The 27,585-nt window shown below is 38.6% G+C and overlaps 1 protein-coding gene and 1 pseudogene across 1 annotated transcript in view; one reads left to right on the top strand and one right to left on the bottom strand.

Annotated features, from left to right (window-relative positions):
- Positions 1 to 27,585, top strand: part of LOC126950207 (zinc finger protein 92) — a 138,989-nt gene that overhangs the window by 66,343 nt on the left and 45,061 nt on the right. The gene's annotated exons all lie outside the window — the stretch shown is intronic.
- Positions 3,511 to 4,007, bottom strand: LOC126950250 (probable ribosome biogenesis protein RLP24; annotated as a pseudogene).

The raw sequence follows: 27,585 nt of genomic DNA on the forward strand, positions 1-27,585 counted from the left end.
TTCTCTTCACTTTGTTAATTGTTTTCTTTGCAGTGCAGCAGCTTTTTAATTTGCTGTGATCCTGTTTGTTCCTTTTTTTTTTCTTTTTCTTTTTTGAGACAGAGTTTTGCTCTTGTTGCCCAGGCTGGAGTGCAATGGCGCAGTCTCGGCTGTGGTACAACCTCCGCCTCCCAGGTTGTGGTACAACATCCGCCTCCCAGGTTGAAGTGATTCTCTTTCCTCAGCCTCCCAGGTAGCTGAGATTACAGGTGTGTGCCACCGTGGCTGGCTAATTTTTGTATTTTTAGTAGAGATGGGATTTTGCCATGTTGGCCAGGCTGGTCTTGAACTCCTGACCTCAGGTGATCCACCCACCTCAGCATCCCAAAGTGCTAGGATTACAGGCATGAACCAGCGTGCCCAGCCCTGTTTGTTCATTTTTGCTTGGTTGCCTGCGCTTGTGAGGTACTACTCAAGAAATTTTTGATCAGTCCAGTGTCCTGGAGAGGTTCCCTAATGTTTTAGGATTTTTTAGTAGCTTCATAGTTTCAGGTCTTAGATCTAAGTCTTTAGCCCATTTTGCTTTTATTTTTGTATATGCCAAGAAATAGAGATCTAGTTTTATTTTTCAGCATATGGATATTTTTTTCCTCAGCATCATTTATTGACAAGACTGTCCCTTTGCCAATGTATGTTGTTGCCACCTTTGTTGAAAATAGGTTCACTGTAGATATTCACATTTTTGTCTGAGTTCTCTATTCTGTTCTGTTAGTCTATGTGTCTGATTTTATACCAGAACCATGCTGTTTGGGTTACTATAGTTCTGTAGTATAATTTGAAGTCAGGTAATATAATTTCTGATTTTGTCCTTTTGCTCATGATGGCTTTAGTTGTTCCGGGTCTATTGTTCAATATACATTTTGGAATCTTTTTTTCTGTTTCTGTGAAAAATGTCATGGTATTTTGATACAAATTGCATCAAATCTCTACATTGCTTTGGGTAATAGGAACATTTTAACAGTATTGTTTCTTCCAGTCCATAAAAATTGCGTATCTTTGCATTCTTCTGTTTTATAGTTTTCATAATAGAGATCTTCTTGTTTCTTTGGTTTAGTTTATTCTTGGGTATTTCTTTCTATTTGTTGCTATTGTAAATGGGATGACATGCTTGATTTCTTTTTCAGATTATTCACTTTTGGCATTTAGAAATGCTACTAATTTTTTTTGAGATGGAGTTTTTATTATTATTATTATTATTGTTATTTTGAGACGGAGTCTTGCTCTTTCACCCAGGCTGGAGTGTGGTGGTGCGATCTCAGCTCACTGCAGCCTCTGCCTCCTGGGTTCAAGCAATTCTTCTGCCTCAGCCTCCCAAGTAGCTGAGATTATAGGCATCTGTCACCACACCCAGCTAATTTTTGAATTTTTCATAAAGATGGGGTTTTGCCATATTGGCGAGGCTGGTCTCGAACTCCGACCTCAAGTGATCTGCCCCTTTTGGCCTCCCAAAGTGCTGGGATTACAGACTTGAGTCACCGTGCCAGGCCACAATGCTACTACATTTTGTATGTTGATTTTGTGTGCTGCAATTTTACTAAATGTTTTAATTAGTTCTAATGGTTTGTTTTGATGGAGACTAGGTTTTCCAAATGTAAGATTATATCATCTGCACACAATATTACTTTGATTTATTTCTTCCTTATTTAAATGCCCTTTATTTCTTTCTCTTGTCTGATTGCTGTAGCTACAGCTTCCCTGACTATATTGAATTAGAGTGGTGAAAGTAAGCATCCTTCTTTTGTTCCAAATCTTAGAGGAAAGACTTTCAGTTTCTCCCCATTTAATATAATTGAGACGTGGTTCTATCATATATGGACTTTGTCATGGTGAAATATGTTCTTTCTATACCTATTTTTTTTAGGGTTTTCTTATGAAGCAATGTTAAATTTTATCACATGTATTTTAAGCATTACTTAAAATATTCATAAGGATTTGTCTTCAATTATATTCATATAATGTATCACATTGATTGATTTGTATATGTTGAACCATCTTTTTATCTCTCAAATAAATTCCAATTGGTCATGATGAATGATCTTTTTATTTATTTATTTATTTATTTTCTTTTAAAATGGTTTTATTTTATGTGCAAATAATGAACAGATGTTGTACCCATAAATTCTACCTTACAAAAACAGGATTTTTTTTTTTTAAGAAAACTACATAATAACTTTTAAAAGGCACTGGGATTCCTCTGCTTCTAGATCATTGCTAGGTTAGAAGAATAAAGTTTGTTCTACTAGGAATCACAAGTTAGAACTGAGTATCCTCCAAAGTGAAAATTCTAGAGCGTAGTGCCATTCCAGGCAAAGATTATTAGTTCTCATCCCCAACTTCCACAACTATCTATCAGAATGGTTAAATCAGGTCAAAACAGTCCAGCATAATTAGACTTCATCGAACAATGCCATTATGCTTTCTAAGATGCAAATAAACCAAAACAGGTATACTAAAATCAAAATAATATTTGACACAGTCATACAAATTGTTAGTTCCTTATATCTGCCCCCCACTTTTTGTTTTTTTTTGTTTTTTTTTTGGGGGGACAAAGTCTCACTCTGTCGCCCAGGCTGGAGTGCAATGGGGCGATCTCGGCTAACTGCAACATCCACCTCCTGGGTTCAAGCGATTCTCCTGCCTCAGCCTCCAGAGTAGCTGGGATTACAGGTGCCCACCACTGCACCTGGCTAATTTTTTGTAGTTTTAGTAGAGACTAATTTTAGTTTTACCATGTTGACCAGGCTGATTTCGAACTCCTGACTTCAGGTGATCTGCCTGCCTCTGCCTCCCAAAGTGCTGGGATTACAGGCGTGAGCCACAGTGCCCAGCCATATCCCCCTTTTATAACATTAATAAAGGGAATATTTTACTGCAAAGAAATTTTTTTTTTTTTTTGAGGCCGAGTCGGGTGGATCACGAGGTCAGGAGATCGAGACCATCCTGGCTAACACGATGAAACCCTGTCTCCACTAAAAATACAAAAAAAAATTAGCCGGGCGCGGTGGCGGGCGCCTGTAGTCCCAGCTACTCGGAGGCTGAGGCAGGAGAATGGCGTGAACCCGGGAGGTGGTGCTTGCAGTGAGCCAAGATCTCGCCACTGCACTCCAGCCTGGGTAACACAGTGAGGCTCCGTTTATACATCACTAGCCATGAATTTTTGCCATCAGTTATTATTGCAAATGCTACCTAGTGCCACTGTCCAAATGGCATAACCATTTTACGTCCACAATTCACTTCTATAGTTATAAGTAGAATTTTCATGATTTAAATAAGTACATCTATCAGTGAAGATTTAACACTGGATGCAGTCTGACATCCGTAATATCTGATGTTTTGTAGATAACAATGTAGGAAAGATATATTTTAATCACTTTTCATTTAAGTGACCTTATGTAAAAAATAAACCAATAATTTAGCAGTTCCAATTCTCTAAGGACATTTTCAAATGTATATAAATGGTTACAGAGATTTTTAAGAAATGTCTTCCATGTCCACATCCTCTTGTAACTGCTGTACCATTTTCTCTTCCAGCTGCTTCCCTTTGCCTGCAAGGCTCGGATAAGATGAATGTTTTGCTTGACTTCTTTGATATCCTGAACCTTCTCTAGCTCTTTCTTTTTCTTCAATCTGTTCATTATAAATTTAGCTTGATGTTTCTGTTTGATCTCTTCAACTCTCTTTATTGCATCAATAGTTTTATTCCGTAGCTCTCGCTGGTATTTGATAGGTTCATTTCTACTTTTTTCAAATTCAAATGAACTATCCACTGTAAGGTCTTTACCAGCTGCTTTTCAGACGGAATGCTTTGGTCTACCTAACTTTGCGAGGATTGCACTTCTTTTTAAAGTTTTTGTGACATTTAGATTTACAAAATCTGAACACCTTGCAATCATTGCGGATGAACATCATGCCATGGCCAGAACAGATGGGCCCCAAACAGAAATAACACATCTTGACATGCATGTTGAATCTGTGGGTCCCCACCGACTGAATGCCAAGCTTGAGAGGAAGTTGAATGATGTTTTTAATGTGTTGTTAAATTTGATTTTCTAGTATTCTCTTGAGGATTTTTACAATGATGTTTATCAGAGATAAGGCAGTTTTCCCTGCTCTTGCACAGCCTTTCTCACCTGTCACTATGTAAGATGTCCCTGCTTCCTTTTCTGCTGTGATTGTAAGTTTCGTGAGGCCTTCCTGGCCATGTGGAACTATGAGTCAATTAAACTTTGTTTATAAATTTTCCAGTCTTGGCCAGGGGCGGTGCCTCATGCCTGTAATCCTAGCACTTTAGGAGGCTGAGGTGGGTGGATTACCTGAAGTCAAGTTTGAGACCAGCCTGGCTGACATGGCGAAGTCCCATCTCTACTAAAAATACAAAATTAGTCAGACATGGTAGAGGGTGCCTGTAATCCCAGCTACTCAGGAGGCTGAGACAGGAGAATCACTTGAACCCGGGAGGTGGAGGTTGCAGTAAGCCAAGACTGTACCACTTCACTCCAGCCTGGGCTAAAGAGCGAAACTCCGTCTCAAGAAAAAAAAGAAATTACCCAGTCTTGGGTAGTATTTTTTGTTTGTTTGTTTGTTTGGTTGGTTTTTGAGATAGGGTCTCACTCTGTCACCCTGGATGGAGGGCAGTGGTATGATCTTGGCTCACTGCAACCTCCACTCCCCAAGTTCAAGTGATTCTCCTGCCTCAACCTCCTGATTCCCTGGGACTACAGGTGTATGCCACCATGCCCAGCTAATTTTTGTATTTTTAGTAGAGACAGGGTTTTGCCATGTTGGCCAGGCTGCTCTCAAACTCCTGACCTCAGGTGATCCACCTGCCTGACCCTCCCGAAGTACTGGGATTACAGGCATGAGCTACTGCGCCTAGCCTCAGGTAGTATCTTTATAGCAGTGTGAAAATGAACTAATACAGGAAATTGGTACTGTGTAGAATAGGGTACCGCTATAAGGATACTTGAAAATGTTGAGATGACTATGGAACTGGGTAGTGGGCAGAGGTTGTAGGAATTTGGAGAGCTCAGAAGAAGACAGGAAGCTGTGGGACAGTTTGGAGCTTCCTAGACACTTGTTGAACGATTTTGACCAAAATGCTGATAGTGATTTAAACAATGAAGTCCAGGCTGAGGTGGTCTCAGATGGAGGTGAGACACTTATTGGGACCTAGAGTAAAGGTCACTCCTGCTATGTTTTAGCAAAGAGGTTGGTGGTATTTTGCCCCTGCCCTAGAGATGGTGTGAAACTTTGAACTTCAGAGAGATGATTTAGGATATCTGGTGGGAGACATTTCTAAGCATCAAAGCATTCAAATGTGACCTGGGTTATTCTGAAAGCTTTCAGTTTTATGCATTCACAAAGAGATTATTTAAAATCGGAACCTCCCAGCACTTTGAGAGGCTGAGGCAGGTGGATCACCTGAGGTCAGGAGTTCAAGACCAGCCTGGCCAACTTGGCGAAACTCTGTCTCCACTAAAAATACAAAAATTAGGCTGGGCGCAGTGGCTCATGCCTGTAATCCCAGCACTTTGGGAGGCTGAATCAGGTGGATCACGAGGTCAGGAGATCGAGATCATCCTGGCTGAAATGGTGAAACTCCATCTCTAGTAAAAGTACAAAAAAAAAAAAAAAAAAAAATTAACCGGGCATGGTGGTGCACCTCTGGAGTCTCAGCTACTCGGGAGGCTGAGGGAGAATGGCGTGAGCCTTGGAGGCGGAGCTTGCAGTGAGCCGAGATCGTGCCACTGCACCATCCAGCCTGGGCAACAGTGTGAGAATCTGTCTCAAAAAAAAAAAAAATGTATATATCTATATAGACAAAAGTTAGCTGAGCGTGGTGGTGGGCGCTTGTAGTCCCAGCTACTCAGGAGGCTAAGGCAGGAGAATTGCTTGAACCTGGGAGGTGGAGGTTGCAGTGAGCCCAGATGGCACCACTGCACTGCAGCCTGGGCAACAGCGGGAGACTCCGTTTCAAAAAAAATAAATTTAAAACATAAAATTGGAAATTATGTTTGTTTGTTTGTTTATTTATTTATTTATTTATTTATTTTTCAGACACTCTATTGCTCAGAGTGATTGCAGTGGCACAATCTTGGCTCAGCACAACCTCTGCCTTCCAGGTTCAAACAATTCTCCTGCCCCAGCCTCCCGAGTAGCTGGGATTACAGGCATAAGCCACTACTGTCTGGCTAACTTTTTTATTTTTAGTAGAGACAGGGTTTCACCATGTTGGCCAGGATGATTTGAACTCTTGACCTCAAATGATCCACCTGCCTCGTCCTCCTAATGTGCTGGGATTATAGGCGTGAGCCACCATCCCCAGCCAAGAACGTATGTTTAAAAGGGAAGCAGAGCATAACAGTTTGGAAAATGTGCTGCCTTAAGATGCAGTAGAAAAGGAAAATTCATTTTCTGGGAAGAAATTCAAGCCAGCAGCAGAAACTTGCAAAAGTAACAAGGAGCCAAGACAATGGAAAAAATGTCTCCAGGACATGTCAGAGAACTTCACAGCAGCCCCTCCCATCACAGGCCCAGAAACCTTGGACAGAAAAATGGTTCTGTGGGCTGGGTGCAGGGCTCCCCTGTTGTGTGCAGCCTCAGGACATGGTGCATTCTGTCCCAGCCATGACTAAAAGATGCCAACATACAACTCGGGACATTTTTTCAGAGGGTGCAAGCCCCAATCCTTGGTAGCTTCCATGTGGTGGTAGGTCTGCAGGTGCACAGAAGTTAGGAACTGAGGTTTGGGAACCTCCCCCTAGCTTTCGGAGAATGCCTGGAAATGCCTAGATGTCTAGACAGAAGCTCACTGCAGAGGTGGACCCCTCATAGCAAACCTCTGCTACGGCAGTGTGGAAGGGAAATTTGGGGTTGGAGCCCTTATACAGAGTCAGCACTGGGGTACTGCCCAGTGGAGCTGTGAAAAGAGGGCCACCATCCTCCAGACCCTAGAATGCTAGATCCACCAACAGCTTGCACCATGCACCTCAAAAAGCCAAAGATACTTAATGCCAGCCTGTGAAAGTAGCCAGGGTGCAGGGGCTGTACCCTGTGAAACCACAGGAGTGAAGCTCCTCAAGGCTGTGGGAGCCCACCTCTTCTTTCATCAGCGTGACCTGGATGTGAGACACGAAGTCAAAGGAGATTATTTCAGTGCTTTAAGATTTAATGATTGCCCCATTGGATTTTAGACTTGCATGTGGCCTGTAGCCCCTTTGTTTTAGCTAATTTCTCCCATTCGGAATGGGAGCATTTATCCAGTGCCTGTACCTCCATTGTATCTTGGAAGTAACTAACTGGCTTTTTTTTTTTTTTTTTTTTTTGAGACGGAGTCTCGCTCTGTCACCCAGGCTAGAGTGCAGTGGCCGGATCTCAGCTCACTGCAAGCTCCGCCTCCCGGGTTTACGCCATTCTTCTGCCTCAGCCTCCTGAGTAGCTGGGACTACAGGCGCTGGCTTTTAATTTTACAGGCTGCTGAGCAGAAAAGACTTTCTTTGTCTCGGATGAGACTTTGGACTTGGACTTTTGGGTTAATGCTGGAATAAATTAAGACTTTGGGGGACAGTTGTGAAGGCATGATTTGTTTTAAAATGTCAAAGGGACATGAGATTTGGGAGAGGCCAGGGGTGGAAGGATATAGTTAGGCTTTGCGTCCCCACTCATATCTCATCTTGAATTGTAATCCCCAGGTGTTTACGAAGAGACCTGGTGGGAAATGATTTGATTATAGGGGCAGTTTTCCCCATGCTGTTCTTGGGATAGTGAATTCTCATGAGACCTGATGGTCTTATAAGGCAGTTTTCCCTGTTCTTCCATGCTCTCTCTCACCTGCTGCCATGTAAGACATGCCTACTTCTGCTTTCACCGTGATTATAAGTTTCCTGAAACCTCCCCAGCCATGCAGAACCGTAAGTCAATTAAACCTCCATTGTTTACAAATTACCCAGTCTTGGTTAGTATTTTTATAACATTGTGGGAATGCACTAATACAGTCTGTTTCGTTAAAAGACTAAGTTTCAACTCGGAGCCAAGATGACTGACTAGACACAGCCAGGGGAAACTACTGACAAGACACTGAGACATTGCAATTTCCATCCCATTCTGAGCCTATCTTCAGATGAAATGCATTGCAAGTGGGCAGAGGGAGGACACAGATCTAGACTGCCAGGTTTTTGTTTTTTTTTTTTTTTTTTTTTTTTGAGACAAAATCTCATTCTGTCACCCAGGCTGGAGTGCAATGATGTGATCTCGGCTCACTGCAACCTCCGCCTCCCAGGTTCAAGCAATTCTCCTGCCTCAGCCTCCTGAGTAACTAGGATTACAGGCACGTGCCACCACGTCCGGTCATTTTTGTATTTTTAGTAGAGATGGGGTTTCACCATGTTGGTCAGGCTAGTCTTGAACTGCTGACCTCGTGATCCACCCGCCTTGGCCTCCTAAACTGTTGGGATTACAGGCGTGAGCCACTGTGCCCCACCTAGACTGCCTTTTATATTTACTTAAAATTCTAGAGCACTTTAGCCTGAGGGGCTAGCAACAACTCAGGTACCAAGTGCTGGGATAAATAATTTTCTCTGTCTAGGGCTGATCAAAGTGTTCCCGTCATGGGCAGTGGCCAAATTCTGCCTTGGTTTACTTCCTACTAAGACAGGGCAGCACTGAGTTTCAATGCAAAGTTCAACAATCCCTTGCTCCCCTTCCCCTAAGCATACAAATTATCTTTGTGCCGCATATTACTGCTGAGAAATGAGGGATAAGTGGTGTAGAAAATTCTAGACTGTCTTTCCCTCTTCAGTGCCTCTATTTTGTTAAAACCGGGTACTGTAATTACTCACATAATTTTTGGTTGTGGTGAAGGTGCTTTCTTGTGTGAATAGTTGTTCAATTTGGTGTTCCTACATGGGATGATTGCTAGAGGGCTCTAATCAGCCATCTTGCTCCATCTCTGTCTCTCTTCTTTTTTACCATTATGAAATGACAATCTTAGTCTCCTGTGACAGTTGTTTACTTAATATGTATTTTGTCTAGTATAATTATGACTACCTTACCAAATTGTGGTTATTATTTGCATGGAATATGTTTTTCCATCCTGATACTTTCAGCCTATTTAACTCCTGAGAGCTAATATGACCCTATTGTGGAAAGCATATTGTAACATTTTGTTTGTTGTTAATTCCTTTAGCTGTTGTATTTATTTTCATTAAAGATTTTAGTCCATTTATAAATAACATAATCTCTAATGGAAAAGTTACTATTACCATTTGGTTTGTATTTCTTTTCTGTGTTTCCTGTGGATATGTTTTTCTTCATTTGCTCTCTGTCTTCGTTTTTTTTTGGTGATTTTGTAGTGACATGCTTTGATTCCTTTCTCTTTTTTTGTTATACTTTCTGTAAGTTTTTATTATGATCATCTTAAGAAATGCAAAGTACATAAAACATTAAATTTATAGCTATATTTTATTCTAATAAGGTTACTTCAATTAAATCATAACGATACATCTTTACATCTGCCATTGTATTATTGTCACAAATATTTTATTTCTTATCAACAAACATTTATGCTGTTTTTTATTTTTTTCAAATTCTATAACATTTTAAAAGCTGTATGCACCATGATTATAAGAGTAGCAAATTTTTTATCTGTCTAAATATTTCCCTTTAAAAAGAGTGTTATATTTACCTATGGTTTTATGACACTGTCCTGCATTATTTCACTTTTCAACATATTGGACTCCCTTTAACATGTCTTCTAGTACTGTACTAGTTGTGAAGAACACACTCAGATTTTGTTTATCTTGGAAAGTCTGTATTATTATCTTAGTTTTTTTTTTTTTTTTTCTGACGGAGTCTCAATCTATTGCCCAGGCTGGAGTGAAATAGCACGATCTCAGCTCACTGCAACCTCTGCCTCCCGGGTTCAAGCGATTCTCCTGCCTTAGCCTCCTGAGTAGTTTGGATTACAGGCACCCACCATCACGCCTGGCTAATTTTTATACTTTTGGTAGAGATGGGGTTTCGCTGTGTTGGTCAGGCTGGTCTCAAACTCCTGACCTCGTGATCTGCCTGCCTCAGCCTCTCAAAGTGCTGGGATTACAGGTGTGAGCCACCGTGCCCAGCCTAAGATTTTTATTTCTTAAAGGTCAATTTCTAGAGATTCATTTTTTTTCTTTCAAGGGGACAAGTTTTTTGGTTTCTCTATATGTGCAGTGATCTTTTGATGAAACTTGGTTATTTATGAAACAGCTGTCTAACGTAGTATTTATAGGCTGGCTTATTATAGGGCAATACCCACAGCAGTCAGCCAGGCTATCAATTCTGGATGCTTTATGAACATATCCTCAGGTATATCTTCTCTGGACTTCTGTATGTGTGGTTTTTTGTTTGTTTGTTTTTGTTTTTTGGTGGTTTTTTTTTTTTTTTTTGGTGAGACGGAGATTTACTCTTGTTGCCTAGGCTGGAGTGCAATGGCACAACCTCGGCTCACCGCATGCTCCGCCTCCCAGGTTCAAGCGATTCTCCTACCTCAGCCTCCCGAGTAGATGATATTACAGGCATGTGCCACCACACCAGGCTAATTTTGTATTTTTAGTAGAGACGGAGTTTCACCGTGTTGCCGAGGCTGATCTCGAACTCTTGACCTCAGGTGATCCGCCCGCCTCGGCCTCCCAAAGTGCCGGGATTACAGGCCTGAGCCACTGCTCCCCGCCTGTGTGTGTTTTTTGAATTGAAGAGTTTTTTTTTTTCATTCCTTTTTCAAATCCTGTAATATTGTGATTTCTTTGTTTACTTTCTGTGCTATTCCAATTTCTCTAGTAATATAACAAGCATCAACCTTCTTCCTAGCAGAAATAAACTGTTTTCTTCATTACTTCATCATTTCCTATAATGCACCATGTAGGGGAGATGGAATCTAGTCTACAGTCAGTCCTGGAGAAAGATAAAATTTTAAACACATCTTCTATTGTTCTAATTTTCTCCTGAGAGATATAATGGGAGTTTTTTTGTTTGTTTGTTTGTTTGTTTTTCTGAGTCCAGTTAATATTGTGGAAAATATGAATGGGTATAATGGACAGTCTTTAAACAAGACCTGGTTACTTTGTACAGCAACAGGAATATACATGGAATGTAAAAAGAGAGGAGACAATTGCCATAAATCCTGATGGGTGGGAAGGAATGAACAGATAACACATGTGTGAGGTCCAAATTTCAGTGGAAAACCAAAGTTTTAAATGTAGCTTAGGAAGCTCTGCTGCAATGGAACTGATTCTTTTTTTCTCAAACAGGGTTTTGCTTTGTCACCCAAGCTGGAGTCTCATAATCTCAGCTCACTGCAGCCTTGACCTCCTGGTCTCAAGCAATTTTCTCCCCTCAGTCAGCCAAGTAGCTGGGATTACAAGCATGTGCCATCACACCTGGTTAATTTTGTTTATTTTTTAAGTAGAAATGAGGTCTCACTATGTTGCCCAGGCTGGTCTCAAACTCAAGCAATCCTTCTGCCTTGGCCTCACAAAGTTCTTTGGTTACAGACATGAGTCACTGTGTTTGTCCTGGAATTGGTTCTTGAGAATTTGAGCTTTATTTGTCTTGTGGCCACAGAGAAAAATTTTCTGCCTATGCTTATAATGTTCTTAAATCCTTAAAGGTTTCTCCTATCCCTCCAGTGATTTTCTAGTGGATTCACAGTTAGAGCCAAAATCCTTTTCTTATCCTGGGAGGGCTTGCATGATCTGACTGCCCTTCCATTGCTTTTGGAGATCTGTAGCAATCTGTGCATATTTTCTGAGACCTGTATGTTATTTTTAATGTTCTGTTTGTGCCTTATGTCCAGATCATTTGAGGAATAGTGGAGAAATTGAGATTTCACTCAGAAATTCCAGAAATACCAGGGACAGATGTCATATGTTTTTATCTTTATAATTTCCAGTCAATAGCGTTTTCATATGTGATCTTAAAGAAAATCAGACTTTGACATTTCATCATAGCACAAAGCATCTTACTAAATGTGAGAATAATTATCAATTTTATTTTAAAAATTTATATTAGAAGAAACTCAGCTTAGAAATTTGAACTCCATATGTTTAATGCCTCTAGTGTAGAATATTTTTTATGTCTACTCATCTCAGGAAATTCATAAAGAAACTAATGTCAAAGAGGAACTTGGAACATTACCCAGCATATAGTAAATTTTAATTGTTACTTATTTATAATAACTTTATTTTAAAATTATGTTGGCCGGGCACGGTGGCTTACACTTGTAACCCCAGCACTTTGGGAGGCCAAGGTGGGCAGATCATCTGAGGTTGGGAGTTCGAGACCAGCCTGGCCAACATGGTGAAACCCCATCTATATTAAAAATACAAAAATTAGCCAGGTATGGTGGTATGCGCCTGTAATCCCAGCTACTTGGGTGACCGAGGCAGGAGAATCATGTGAGCCTAAGAGGTGAAGGTTGCAGTGAGCCAAGATCATACCACTGCACCCCAGCCTGAGTGACAGAGTGAGACTCCATCTAAAAAAAAATAAACAAAAATAAAATTATGTCTTCTTTAACATAAATATTATCAGAATTGTGTGCTATATGTGTTCACTTTGTAATCTGAAATATGCCAAATTTGCTTGCAATTCTAGATTTAAAAGTTCTGAAATAAAATGGTTGATTTTACATGCCTTTTTAAAAAATTGTTTTACTTTAAGTTCTGGAATACTTGGGCAGAATGTGCAGATTTGTTACATAGGTATACATGTGCCAAGGTGGTTTGCTGCACCGATCAACCCGTCCTCTAGATTTTAAGTCCAACATGCATTAGGTATTTGTCCTAATGCTCTCCTTCCCCTTGTCCCCATCCCCTGACAGGCCCTGGTGTGTGATGTTTCCCTCCCTGTGTCCATGTGTTCTCATTGTTCAACTCCCACTTTTGAGTGAGAGCATGCAGTGTTTGGTTTTCTGTTCCTGTGTTAGTTTGCTGATGGCTTCCAGCTTTATCCATATCCCTGCAAAGGACATGATCTCATTCCTTTTTATGGCTGCATAATATTCCATGGTATATATGTACCACATTATCTTTATCTAGTCTATTATTGATGGGCATTTGGGTTGGTTCCATGTCTTTGCTATTGTAAACAGTGCTGTAATAAGCATACGTGTGCATGTGTCTTTATAGTTGAATGATTTGTATTCCTTTGGGTACATACCCAGTAATGGGATTGCTGGGGCAAATGGTATTTCTGGTTCTAGATCCTTGAGGAATCACCACACTATCCTCCACAATGGTCAAACTAATATACATTTCCACCAACAGTGTAAAAGCGTTCCTATTTCTCCACAGCCTTGCCAGCATCTATTGTTTCTTGACATTTTAATAATTGCTATTCTGACTGACGTGAGATGATATCTCATTATGGTTTTGATTTGCATTTCTCTAATGATCAATGATGTTGAGCTTTTTTTTCATATGTTTGTTTGCTGCATGAATGTCTTCCTTTGAGAAGTGTCTGTATACATCCTTTGCTCACTTTTTGATAGTGTTGTTTTTTTCTTGTAAGTTTGTTTAAATTCCTTGTAGATTCTGGATATTAGACCTTTGTAGGATGGGTAGATTACAGAAATTTTCTCCCATTCTTTAGGTTGCCCATTCACTCTGATGTAGTTTCTTTTGCTGTGCAGAAGCTTTTTGGTTTAATTAGATCCTGTATGTCAATTTTGGCTTTTGTTGCAATTGCTTTTGGCATTTTTGTCATAAAGTCTTTGCCCATGCCTATGTCCTGAATGGTATTGCCTAGGTTTTCTTGTAGGGTTTTTATGATGTCGGTTTTACATTTAAATCTTTAATTCATCTTGAGTTAGTATTTGTATAAGGTATAAGAAAGGGATCCAGTTTCAGTTTTTTGCATATGGCTGGCCAGTTTTCCCAGCACCATTTATTAAATACGGAATCCTTTCCCCATTGTTTGTTTATGTCAGGTTTGTCAAAGATCAGATGGTCGTAGATGTGTGGTGTTATTTCTGAGGTCTCTGTTCTGTTCCGTTGGTCTGTCTGTTTTGATACCAGTACCATGCTGTTTTGGTTACTGTAGCCTTGTAGTATAGTTTGATGTCAGGTAGTATGATGCCTTTCTTTTTGCTTAGGATTGTCTTGGCTATACAGGCTCTTTTTGGTTCCATATGAATTTTTATTTTTATTTTTTTGAGAAAGAGTTTCACTCTTACTGCCCCGGCTGGAGTGCAATGACGTGATCTTGGCTCACTACAACCTCCACTTCCTGGGTTCAAGCAATTCTCCTGCCTCAGCCTCCTAAGCAGCTGGGATTACAGGCATGCGCCACCATGCCTGGATAATTTTGTATTTTTAGTAGAGATGGGGTTTCTCCATGTTGGTTAGGCTGGTGTCAAACTCCTGACCTCAGGTGATCTGCTTGCCTCGGCCTCCCAAAGTGCTGGGATTACAGGTGTGAGCCACTGCACCTGGCCATGAAATTTAAAATAGTTTTTTCTAATTCTGTGAAGAACGTTAATGGTAGTTTAAAGGGAATAGCAATGAATCTATAAATAACTTTGGGAAGTACGGCCATATTTATGATATTGATTCTTCCTATCCATGAGGATGAAATGTTTTTCTAATTGTTTGTGTCCTCTCTTATTTCCTTGCGTGGTGATTTGTAGTTCTTGAAGAGGTCCTTCACATCCCTTATTAGCTAACTGTATTCCTAAGTATTTTATTCCCTTTGTAGCAATTGTGAATGGGAGTGCATTCATGATTTGGCTCTCTGCTTGTCTATTATTGGTGTATAGAAATGCTTGTGATTTTTGCACATTGATTTTTGTATCCTGAGACTTTGCTGAAGTTGCTTATCAGAGTAATGATTTTTTGGGTGGAGACAATGGGATTTTCTAAATACACATTCATGTCACCTGCAAACAGAGACAATTTAACTTCCTTTCTTCCTATTTGAATACCCTTTCTTTCTTTCTCTTGCCTGATTGCCCTGACCAGAACTTTCAATACTATGTGGAATAGGAGTGGTAAGAGAAGACATCCTTGTCTTCTGCCAGTTTTTAAAGGGAATGCTTCCAGCTTTTGCCCATTCAGTATGATATTGGCTATGGGTTTGTCATAAATAGTTCTTATTATTTTGAGATATGTTCCATCAATACCTAGTTTATTGAGATTTTTTTTTTTTAACATGAAGGGATGTTGAATTTTATTGAAGGCCTTTACTGCATCTATTGAGATAATCATGTGGTTTTTGTCATTGGTTCTGTTTATGTGATGGATTATGTTTATTGATTTGTGTATGTTTAACCAGCCTTGCATCCCAAGGATGAAGCTGACTTGATTATGGTGGATAAGCTTTTTGATGTGCTACTGGATTTGGGTTGCCACTATTTTATTGAGGAGTTTTGCATTAATGTTCATTGGAGATACTGGCCTGAAGTTTTCCTCTTTTACTATGTCTCTGCCAGGTTTTGGTATCAGGATGATACTGGCCTCATAAAATGAGTTAGGGAGGAGTCCTTCTTTTTCAATTGTTTGGAATAGTTTCAGAAGAAATGGTACCAGCTCCTCTTTGTACTTCTGGTAGAATTCAGCTGTGAATTCATCTGGTCTTGAGTTTTTTGGTTGGTAGGCTATTAATTACTGCCTAAATTTCAGAACTTGTTATTGGTTTATTCAAGGATTTGACATCTTCTTGATTTAGTCTTGGGAGGGTGTATGTGTCCAGAAATTTATCCATTTCTTCTAGATTTTCTAGTTTATTTGCATAGAGGTGTTTATAGTATTCTCTGATTGTAGTTTGTATTTCTGTGGGATCAGCGGTGATATCCTGTTTATCATTTTTTACTGTATCTATTTGCTGCTTTTCCTTTTCTTCTTTAGGAGTCCAGCTAGTGGTCTATCTAGTTATTTTTTTCAAAAAAACAGTTCCTGGATTCATTGATTTTTTTGAAGGGCTTTTTGTATTTCTATGTCCTTCAGTTCTGCTCTGATCTTAGTTATTTCTTGTCTTCTGCTAGCGTTTGGATTTGTTTGCTTTTGCTTCTCTAGTTCTTTTAATTGTGCTGTTAGGGTGTTGATTTGAGATCTTTTTTTTTTTTTTTTTTTTTGAAACAGAGTCTCACTCTTGTTCCCCAAGCTGGAGTGCAATGGTGCAATCTCGGCTCACTGCAACCTGCGCCTCCCGGATTCAAGCGATTCTCCTGCCTCAGCCTCCTGAGCAGCTGGGACTACAGGCGCCCACCACCACGCCCAGCTAATTTTTGTAGTTTTAGTAGAGACGGGGTTTCACCATGTTGGCCAGGCTGGTCTTGAACTCCTGATCTCAGGTGATCCGCCCGCCTCGGCCCCCCAAAGTATTGGGATTACAGGCGTGAACCACCGTGCCCAGCTGATTTGAGATCTTTATAGTTTTCTGATTTGGACATTTTGTGCTACAAATTTTCCTCTTAACCTTGCTTTAGCTGTGTCCTAGAGATTCTGGTATGTTGTCTTTTTGTTCTCATTGGTTTCAAAGAACTTCTTGGTTTCTGCCTTAATTTCATTATTTACCCAGCAGTCCTTCAGAAGCAGGTTGTTCAATTTCCATGCAGTTGTGAGGTTTTAAGTAAGTTTCTTTTTTTTTTTTTTTTTTTTTTGAGACGGAGTCTCGCTCTGTCGCCCAGGCTGGAGTGCAGTGGCTGGATCTCAGCTCACTGTAAGCTCCGCCTTCTGGGTTCACGCCATTCTCCTGCTTCAGCCTCCTGAGTAGCTGGGACTACAGGCGCCCGCCACCGCACCCGGCTAATTTTTTGTATTTTTAGTAGAGACGGGGTTTCACTGTGGTCTCGATCTCCTGACCTTGTGATCCGCCCGCCTCGGCCTCCCAAAGTGCTGGGATTACAGGCATGAGCCACCGCACCTGGCCTAAGTAAGTTTCTTAATCCTCAGCTCCAATTTGATTGCACTGTGGTCTGAGAGACTGTTTGTTATAATTTTAGTTCTTTCGCATTTGCTGAGGAGTGTTTTACTTCCAGTTATGTGGTCGATTTTACAGTAAGTGCCATGTGGCACTGAGAAGAATGTATATTCTGTTGATTCGGGGTGGAGAGTTTTGTAGATGTCTGTTAGGTCCCCTTGATCCAGAGCTGAGTTCAAGTTCTGAATGTTCTCGTTAATTTACTGTCTCATTGATCTAATATTGACAGTGGGGTGTTAATAACATGTTTGAGTTTATATGTCATATAAAAAGTAAATTAAATAATTTTTATTCACCTTGCACTTATTAAAGTGTTTGCCTCTTATATTTATTGCATGCAAAACATTATTAGCATTTTCATCCACTTTTTTTACCCTTAATGTAAATGATAATATAATTTATTCCTAATTGTTCCTTTAATATATAAGTGTTTCATATTTTATAATATTCATAGTGTTTCTGCACTTGGAAATAAAAGGCTTTTAGTTACTTCTTAAGGCTGGATTGTAGCCTTTCCAGTTTGTGTAAGAAAAGCAGCAATATATTAGTAACAAGTTTTTCTGGTATCATTTTATGCTTATTCTTTAAAATTTTTTATTAAAGCTTTTACTAAATAATCATAATGCATTTTGGTGAAATGTTATTGCTGTCACTGTGATACTAATAATTTTAAAACTGTGGTCTTTTTTTGTTTGTTTGTTTTGTTTTTTGAAATGGAGTTTCTCTCTGTCACCCAGGCTGGAGTGCAGTGGTGTGATCTTGGCTCACTGCAGCCTCCACTTCCCGGGTTCAAGTGATTCTCTTGCCTCAGCCTCCTGAGTAGCTGGGAATACAGGCGTGCACCACCACACCTAGCTAATTTTTGTATTTTTAGTAGAGACAGGGTTTCATCATGTTGGCCAGGCTGGTCTTGAATTTCTGACCTCAGGTGGTCCACTCGCCTTGGCCTCCTAAACTGCTGGGATTATAGTCATGAGCCACTATTCCCAGCCAAATCTGTGTGCTCTTCACGCATTCCCAGTCATAGTAGAAAATTGTAGTTATCTAGAAAAATTTTTCTGGGTAAAATCTTAAGTAGTACACTATTTTTTTATTTAGGTTTTTATGGTTTAAAGTTTCTTTTAAATTTCTTTTGCAATTTTATATTTCTGTGTTTCTAATTTCAGGGTAGGCCACCTTACATAATTTGTGTTTTAGTTTTTATTTATATATTATAGTTTTAATAGAAATATTCAACTGTGTATATTTTAAGAAAGTGTTGCTGGGCATGGTGGCTCACTCCTGTAATCCCAGCACTTTGAAAGGCTGAGGTGGGTGGATCACCTGAGGTCAGGAGTTCGAGACCAGTCTGACCAACATGGTGAAGCCCCATCTCTACTAAAAATACAAAAAATTAGCTAGGCATGGTGGCAAACGCCTGTAATCCCAGCTACTTGGGAGGCTGAGGCTGGAGAATCGCTTGAACCTGGAGGCAGAGGTTGCAGTGAGCCGAGATCAAGCCATTGCACTTCAGCCTGGGCCACAGAGTGAGACTCCATCTCAAAAAAAAAAAAAAAAAAGTAAGAAAAGAAGGAAAGAAAAAGAAGGTGTTCAGAAAAACTGAAATATGCATGTCATATGTCACTTGACTTATGTTCCTTGACTCAGATTGTCTTTTGGCAATTTAACTATCTATGCTTTTGTTTGCCTGTATACATACCCTCTCTTTTTTTTTTTAATGATGTATTGTTTTTGGTTGGTGATCAATGGTTGTTCATCCTGTCTAGGTGAGTAGTCATGAAAGTTGTCTTAATTTCTCCATCCGTTTATTGGACAATCCATATTATTTTTGTAGGAGAGAAATACTTTGTGATTCAAAGGTAATTTTTGAAAAGTTTCATAAATCTGTATCTTTTTAGTTTTTATTGTTTATTTTCAATAGTGTTCAAAACCATATAAAATTTATAATCTTAAATATTTTTAATGTATAGTTCAGTCATGTTAAGTATAGTGACATTATCACACAACATATCTTTAGAACATTTTTGTCTTCCAAACCAAAATTCAATACACATGAAAAAACTACTCATTGTTTTTCTATTACCTAGACCTTTCCAAATATCATTTTATTTCTTGTTTATAGATATCTCATATAAGTGGATTCAGACAATATCCAGTTTTTGTGACTACCTACTTTGTTTAACATGTTGTTAAGATTTATCTTTTTTATATGTTACCTTTTCTGGTTTTGAAAAGCTGAGTAATATTTTATTAGTTTTATATTCCAAATTATATTTATTCATTCATTTGATGAGGAAAGTTTTGGCTTCTTTGACCTATCTTCTTTTGCAAATAATGCTGCAATAAATATGGGTATGCAAATAACACATGACTGCATATGGGAAGCTTTATTTCTGAGTACACTGTTATGTTTTGTTTTTCTAGTTGTCTGCCTTTATGCTAGTATCAAACTGCTTTAGCTATTATGGCTTCAGAATGTATTTTAAAACCAGGAAGTTCAGGCTGGGCATGGTGGCTCGCGCCAGTAATCCCAGCACTTAGGGAGGATGAGGCAGGTGGACCACTTGAGGCCAGAAGTTTGAGACAAGCCTGGCCAACATGGCGAAACCATGCCTCTACCAAAAATCTAAAAATTAGCTAGGCATAGTGGCACACGCCTGTAACCCTAGCTACTCGAAAGGCTGAGGCATGAGAATCATTTGATCCTCGGAGGCAGAGGTTGTAGTGAGCTGAGATCACACCACTGCACTCCAGCCTCTGTGACAGAGTGAGACTCCATCTCAAAAAGAAAAAAGTGTGATGTCTCCAACATTGCTTTTGATTTTTGAAAATTGTTTGGCTCTTCATGGTCACTTCATATTCATATGATTTGGGGGTTGTTTTTTCTATTTATGCAAAAATAAACTGAGAATTTGAAAAGGATTGCGTTGAATCTGTAGCTCACTTTAAGTAGTATATCATCTACCTAAAGACATCTTCATAATATTAAGTCTTCCCACCCTTAAAGAAGAGTATGCTTAAGAGTGTATTGCTTAATTTCCATATATTTGTGAATGTTTCAGATTTTCTTCTCTTATTTTATTCCATTTTGGTTATAAATAATAATCAGTAAGTTTTCAATTTTTAAAAGTTTAAGACTTGTTTTATGACCTAACATGTATAGTATCAAGAAGAATGTTTTATGAGATATTGAGAAGGTTGTGTATTTTGTTGTGTGGAGTGTTTGCCATATATACATCTATTAGGTGTGATTTTACAGTGTTTCAAGTCTTCTGCTCCCTGTGTGTTTTGTACTTTAATTTTGTCAATATTTACTTTATAAATTAAAAACCCTGATGTGAGATATAAATGAGATATGCTCACATGAGCACACAGACAGACACACATATACAATTGTCATAGGTTTTCAATGAATGAACTCTTTTATTAAAGTCTTTTTTGATTCTTGTAGTTTTGAATTAAAATATATTTTATGAACTATGACAAATTTTGACTTAAAATGTATTTTGTCTAATTAATTGTGATCTCTTATGCTCTCATTCAGTTAACATTTGCATGAAATACCTTTATGTTTGTTTGTTTTTTGAAATATCTGGGGTTTTTTTTTGTTTTTGTTTTTTGTTTTTGTTTTTTTTTTTGAGATGGAGTCTTGCTCTTTCTCCCATGCTGGAGTGTAGTGGCGTGATCTCGGCTGTCTGCAACCTCCACCTCCCGGATTCAACCAATTCGCATGCCTCAGCCTCCCGAGTAGCTGGGATTACATGCACTCACCACCATGCCCGACGAATTTTTGTGTTTTTTATAGAGATAGAGTTTCAACATGTTGGCCAGGCTGGTCTCGAACTCCTGACCTCAGGTGATCCACCCACCTTGGCCTCGCAAAGTGCTGGGATTACAGGCATGAGCCACTGTGCCAGGCCTGAAATATCTTTTTTTATACTGCCACTTTTAGTCTATTTTTGTCATTAGATCTAAAGTGAAACTGTTGTACACAGAATATAGTTGGAGCTTTTAATCCAATTAAAAACATTTTTTTTGCAATATATGATTGTTAATTGGGAAAGTTAGTTCCTAAATATTTAAATAATATTCTGAAAGATGACTTACTATTGCCATATTATTAATTATTTTATTCGATTATTGTAACTATTGCATTCTCTTTTTCTTTTACTTTGTCTTCTTTGTTGTCTCATTTATTTTCATATTGACAGATTTTAGTTCCTTTCTCATTTTTTATGGAATATCTTTCTAGGTAGTTTATTTATGTTTACCATGGGCATTACATAAGACCTCTTAAAGTTACAACAATATATTTTAAACTGGAAAGATCTTCAGTTGCATCCAATTCTTTTGTTTGTTTGTTTGCTTTTTGAGACGGAGTCTTGCTTTTTCTCCCAGGCTGGAATGCAATGGTGCGATCTCAGCTCACTGAAACCTCCTCCTCCTGGGTTCAAGCAATTCTCCTGCCTCAGCCTCCCGAGTAGCTGGGATTACAGGCACGTGCCAGCACACCCAGTTAATTTTTGTATTTTTACTAGAGATGGGGTTTCACCGTGTTGGCCAGGCTGGTCTCAAACTCCTGACCTCAAGTGATCTGCCCACCTCGGCCTCCCAAAGTGCTGGGATTACAGATGTGAGCCACCGCGCCCAGCCCTAATTTTTTTAAAGTACATCTACCCTCAACTTTGTTATTGATGTCACTAATTGTATCTTTTTATATTAACAGGTGTTTATAACTCTATTTGTTTTTTTGTCTATCATGTTTATGAGTATAGTCAGTGTTTGCTGCATCATCATTTTATCACTGCACAGTTTTATATATGTGTTACATATATGGCTTTTCCAGAGAGTTATGTATTTTCGTATGATGTGTTGTTTTCTAGCATTTTATTTTCAATGGAAGGGACTCCCTTTAGCATTTTTAGTAGGGCAGGTCTACTAGCGATGTACGTTTTCACTTATTTATTTATTTTGAGACTCATTTAAACCTCGGAGGCAGAGGTTGCGGTGACTCAAGATAGCACCACTGCACTCCAGCCTAAGCAACAGAGTGAGACTCTTTCTCAAAAAAAAAAAAGTTAAAATACAGAATTTATTTTTATGTAAGACTAAAAGAAGCAAGAGTTTGGTTTTTGAAGAGTTGTAATTATATTTAAAGTTTATTGTTCAATAGTAAAGACTTGGAACCAACCCAAATGTCCATCAATGATAGACTGGATTAAGAAAATGTGCCACATATACACCATGGAATACTATGCAGCCATAAAAAAGGATGAGTTCATGTCCTTTGTAGGGACATGGATGAAGCTGGAAACCATCATTCTGAGCAAACTATCGCAAGGACAGAAAACCAAACACCGCATATTCTCACACATAGGTGGGAATTGAACAATGAGAACACTTGGACACAGGGTGGGGAACATCACACACTGGGGCCTGTCGTGGGGTTGGCGGGGGAGGGATAGCTTTAGGAGATATACCTAATGTAAATGATGAGTTAACAGGTGCAGCACACCAACATGACACATGTATACATATGTAACAAACCTGCACGTTGTGCACATGTACCATAGAACTTAAAGTATAATAATAATTTTTAAAAAAGAAAAAAATAAAATAAAGTTTATTGTTTTACATTGAAAGAATTTTAGATTTTTTGAAATATGAGTATCAATGAGCATTTGGTTACCTTGTAATTTTTTTTTCATTTTGAAGAAGAATTTTTCTGGTTATAGTATTCTTCCTTGGAAATTTTTCTCTTCCAGGACTTTGACTATATCTCTCAACCTTTTTTCTGGCCTGTAGGGACTCTGCGGATAAATCCACTGCCAATCTCATTGGAACAAACTTATAGACAACACATTAGATTTCTTTTGCTGCTTCCAAGATTCCGTATTTGTCTATAACTTTATTTATTTATTTATTTATTTATTTATTTGTTTGTTTGTTTGTTTGTTTTGAGACAGAATCTGATTCTGTTGCCCAGGCTGGAGTACAGTGGTACATTCTTGGCTCACCGCAACCTTCACCTCCCAGGTTCAAGCAATTCTCCTGCCTCAGCCTCCCGAGTAGCTGAGATTACAGGTGCCCGCCACCATGCCCAGATCATTTTTGTATTATTAGTAGAGACAGGGTTTCACCATGTTGGCTGGGCTGGTCTCGAACTCCTGACCTCAGGTGATCCGCCCGCCTCAGTCTCCCAAAGTGCTGGGATTACAGGCATGAGCCACCATACCCAGCCTGTCTATGACTTTACCATTTTTGTTTATAATCTGTCTTGTTATGAGCCACTTTGTGTTTATCCTAAAGTATGTTAAGCTTCTTGATTTTTTACAAGTGTTCTCTTTATGTTTGAGGATTTTTCAGTCATTGTATCTTAATATATTGTTTAGCTCCATAATTTTTGTTTCTTTTTATGCTTTTAATCTTTTGGTTGATAGTCTCATTTTCCTGCTTTCATTTACTTGTCTGTTTCCCATTATATGCATTGAATACCACTCAGGTAGTTATTTTGAATTTTTTAGGTAAAATTCATATCTTCATTTCTTTAGGGTTGATATATGGATATTTATAGAGGGTTTTGGGGGCCATATTATGGTGAAACTTTGTATATGTTGTAAGCTTTTATTGAAATTTGTACATTTACAAAAAGCTTCCTGTCACAGTATTTATAAAGTGGCTTTGTCATGAGGGTGTCTGATACCAGTTGACCAAGCTAGAGATTCTAGAACCCTCTCAAACTTGTTCTTCAGGATGTGTCTACTCTGGAATTGCGTGTACATTTTTTAAATTAATGAAGTTTGTCTGTGTTTCTTCTTAAGAGACTATAATCACTTGCTGTACCTGTTGTTTATTTGTGATACTGACCTCTCTGTGCTGCTGTGAGAATTATTTATCTTTGCTCTCAGCAGAAGCAGCCTGCCATTCAAAGTGTAGCACCATTCGTTTTAGCACTTTGTGTTATAGGAGGCAAAAAGCAGTCTTTGAAAAGTTCCCTAAAAGCTGGAATTATGGACATCTGTGCCAGTATTTTCTTTCTCTCTTGAGGGAGAAGTCAGAAGTTTACTTCTAGGGGCATCATGCTGCATTAGAGAGGAAGAAGGACTGTGATGGGTAAATGTAACACACTTTCCTTCTTCTGTTTGGCTCTTGGCATTGTGCTTACCTGTGGTGCTGCAAACTCTTAATTTTTAGAATTATTACAATGGAATTTCGTTAAGTATATTCTTGTTAAGTTTATATGTATATAAAGACCTGTGGTATTTTATTATGCCATCTTGCTCTTGTACTTGGTAGAACTTTATACATTAGATTTGTAAAGCATATTCACGGGAGTCTAGTAAGTGGGATAATTTTTTTTCTTTCTTCCAATGGTGTCTTCTATTTCACTGAAGATAAATTGCCAGGGCAAAGCACAATACATTAATTCCAAAGTGTAATACTGAGAAGACATGGAAACTGCAATCTTCTGAATTTACACATAAGAAAAGACTGAAAACGTGTGGGTGAGTGTATGGGGCATGTTACAATGCACTTAACCAGTGTTCATCCACTATTCATAGCAAAATCTTTCAATGTGATAAATGTGTGAAAGTCTTTAGTAAATCTTCAATAATAAATAGACATAAGACATGCTGGACATATTGGAGGGAAAGTAATTTTAAATGTTAAAAAAAGTAACAAATTATTTTAAATGTCTTAAATTTTAAGTTAACATCAGAGAATCAATACCAGATGGAATCCCTACAAATGTAAATAATGTGGCAAAGGCTTTAATAAGTGCTCACACTTGACTGAAAATAAGGGAAATCATCTTGGAGAGAAACATTACAAATGTAATGAATGTGGCCAAGTGGTTAAATCTTGCTCTACCCTTTCTATTATTAAGAGAATTTATGCTGAAAAGAAACCCAACGAATGTGAAAGACGTGGCAGAGTCTTTAAGTGGTCCTCATCCCTTACTCAACATAAGAGAATTCATCCTGGAGAGAAATCTATAAATGTGACAAATGTGACATAGTCACAGTCTTTAACTTTTACTAAACGTATAATACTTTGTAGTAGAGAGAAACCCTACAAATGTGAAGAGTGTGGCAAAGCCTTTAAATTGTTTCTATATGCAACATAAGGACATTCATACTGCAGTGAAACCATACAAATGGGAAATATGTAGCAGAGCTTTTTTTTTTTTTTTTTTTTTTTTTTTTTTCCTGAGATGGAGTCTTGCTCTGTCGCCCAGGCTGGAGTGCAGTGGCGCGATCTTGGCTCACTGCAACCTCCGCCTCCTGGGTTCAGGCCATTCTGCCTCAACCTCCGGAGTAGCTGGGACTACAGGCACCCGCCACCACGCCTGGCTAATTTTTTGTATTTTTAATAGAGATGGGGTTTCACCGTGTTTGCCAGGATGGTCTTGATCTCCTGACCTCGTGATCTGCCCGTGGCAGAGCTTTTATATGGTTTTCATACCTTACTAGACATCCTAGAAAGAAATTCTACAAATGTAAAGAATGTGGCAAAGCCTTTAATCAGAGCTCACACCTTAATGAACATAAGAAAGTTCATACCGGAGGGAAACCCTGAAAATGTATAGAATGGGACAAAGCTTTTAACACTCAAATCTTGCTAATCATAAGGCAACTCATACCAATAGAAACCATACAAATGTAAAGAATGTGCCAAAGTCTTTTACCAGTTCTTATACCTTACTGTACATGAGGAAATTTAAACCTGAGAAAAATTTTACAGATGTGAAGAATGTGGCAATGTGGCAATGTCTGTAATACCTGTTATCTTACTTGATATGGAAGAGTTCATACTGACTAGTAGTGTTATAAATGTAATTACTGTCTAAAAACATTTTACAAAATATAGATTAGATTGCAAAATTTTAGTGAAGAACAACATTGCAAATACAAAGATGGGTTCAATGCCTTCACTTATATCATGGATCTTTTTGTACACAGGAGAAATTATGCTGGAGAAAAATCCTCAAACAGTTGCTCACACTTTATTCAACTTTAGAGAATTTGTATTGGAGACAGACACTACAAATATAATAAATGAAGAAAAACTGTTTGTTCTAAAAATATCAGAAAACATCAGAGTGTTCATATTAAACGATATTTTAGAAAACAGCAAAGTGTTCACATTAAATGATATTTTTCAGATTCAGTAAATGTAAAAAAATAAATATAGCCAAAATAATCATCAGATAATTCACAGGAGAAATCACTAAGGCACACACAACACTTTAGACATTAAGCAGAGTGTTGATTATAGAGATTAATCCAAAATTAAGGCAGGGCTGGGTGGCTCATGCCAATCCCAGCACTTTCAGAGGCCAAGGCAGGTGGATTACTTGAGGTCAGGAGTTCAAGACCAGCCTGGCAAACATGATGAAATTCTGTATCTACTAAAAATTAAAACAATTTACCAGAACCATAGTGGTGTGGCGCCTGTCCTCCCAGCTACTCGAGAGGCTGAGGCAGGAGAATCATTTAAACCCGGGAGGCGGAGGTTACGGTGACTCAAGATAGCGCCACTGCACTCCAGCCTAAGTGACGGAGCAAGACTTTGTCTCAAAAAAAGTTAAAATACATAATTTATTTTTATGTAAAACTAAAAGAAGCAAGAGTTTGATCTTTGAAGAGTTATAATTATGTTTGAAGTTTATTGTTTTATATTGAGATAAGCTTAGATTTTTTGAAATGTGAATATTGATGTAATTAAACTCTCATCACTTGATGCTATGCCTTCATTTGTAGCATTTATTAAAAAGCATTTGATCAATTGTTGCTGCATTAAAGCTATAAGAAGTTCTTCTGTATTAGATTGACATCATTCATATTCTTTTTCATGAAATATTATGGATACTGAAATTTAAGATGCACGATCTTTATTAAGCACATAAATGACAGAATAAGAAATATTATAATCATCACGTCATCAAATCACTGCAATACATAAACAATTTATTAGAAATTAGACTTAGTATAGGGTCTAACTGAAAACACAATTGTTGCTGACAAGCATATTGCTAATTTCAAGACACTTAATTCTCAGATGCCCTAGGAAAAAGCATAGGCAGGGGAAGCATAGGCAAAAGTAGCACACAGAAAGACTCTGGAGGGACTTGGTCACAAATACTGTGTTGCCAATATTAGAAAATCGTAAAAGTTCTAATGGAAGTTTTTTTATGTTTTTTGTTTTGTTTTGTTTTTTGGTTTTTTTTAGACAGAGTCTCACTCTGTCACCCAGGCTGGAGTGAAGTGGCTCAATTTTGGCTCACTGCAACCTCTAACTCCCGGGTTCAAGTGATTTTCCTGCCTCAGCCTCCTGAGTAACTGGGATTACAGGCATGCACCACCACACCTGACTAATTTTTGTATTTTTAGTAGAGAGAGGGTTTCACCATGTTGGTCAGGCTGGTCTTGAACTCCTGACCTCGTAATCTGCCTGCCTCGGCCACCCAAAGTGCTGGGATTACAGGTGTGAGCCACCGCACCTAGCCAGTTTTTTGTTTCTTTTTGTTGTTGTTGTTGTCGATTGTTTTCTGATCATCCTAACTATTAGTGAATATACACTTTTTTTATC

The sequence above is a fragment of the Macaca thibetana genome, chromosome 3 (assembly GCF_024542745.1).
Source record: "Macaca thibetana thibetana isolate TM-01 chromosome 3, ASM2454274v1, whole genome shotgun sequence".
NCBI classification, from domain to species: Eukaryota; Metazoa; Chordata; class Mammalia; order Primates; family Cercopithecidae; genus Macaca; species Macaca thibetana.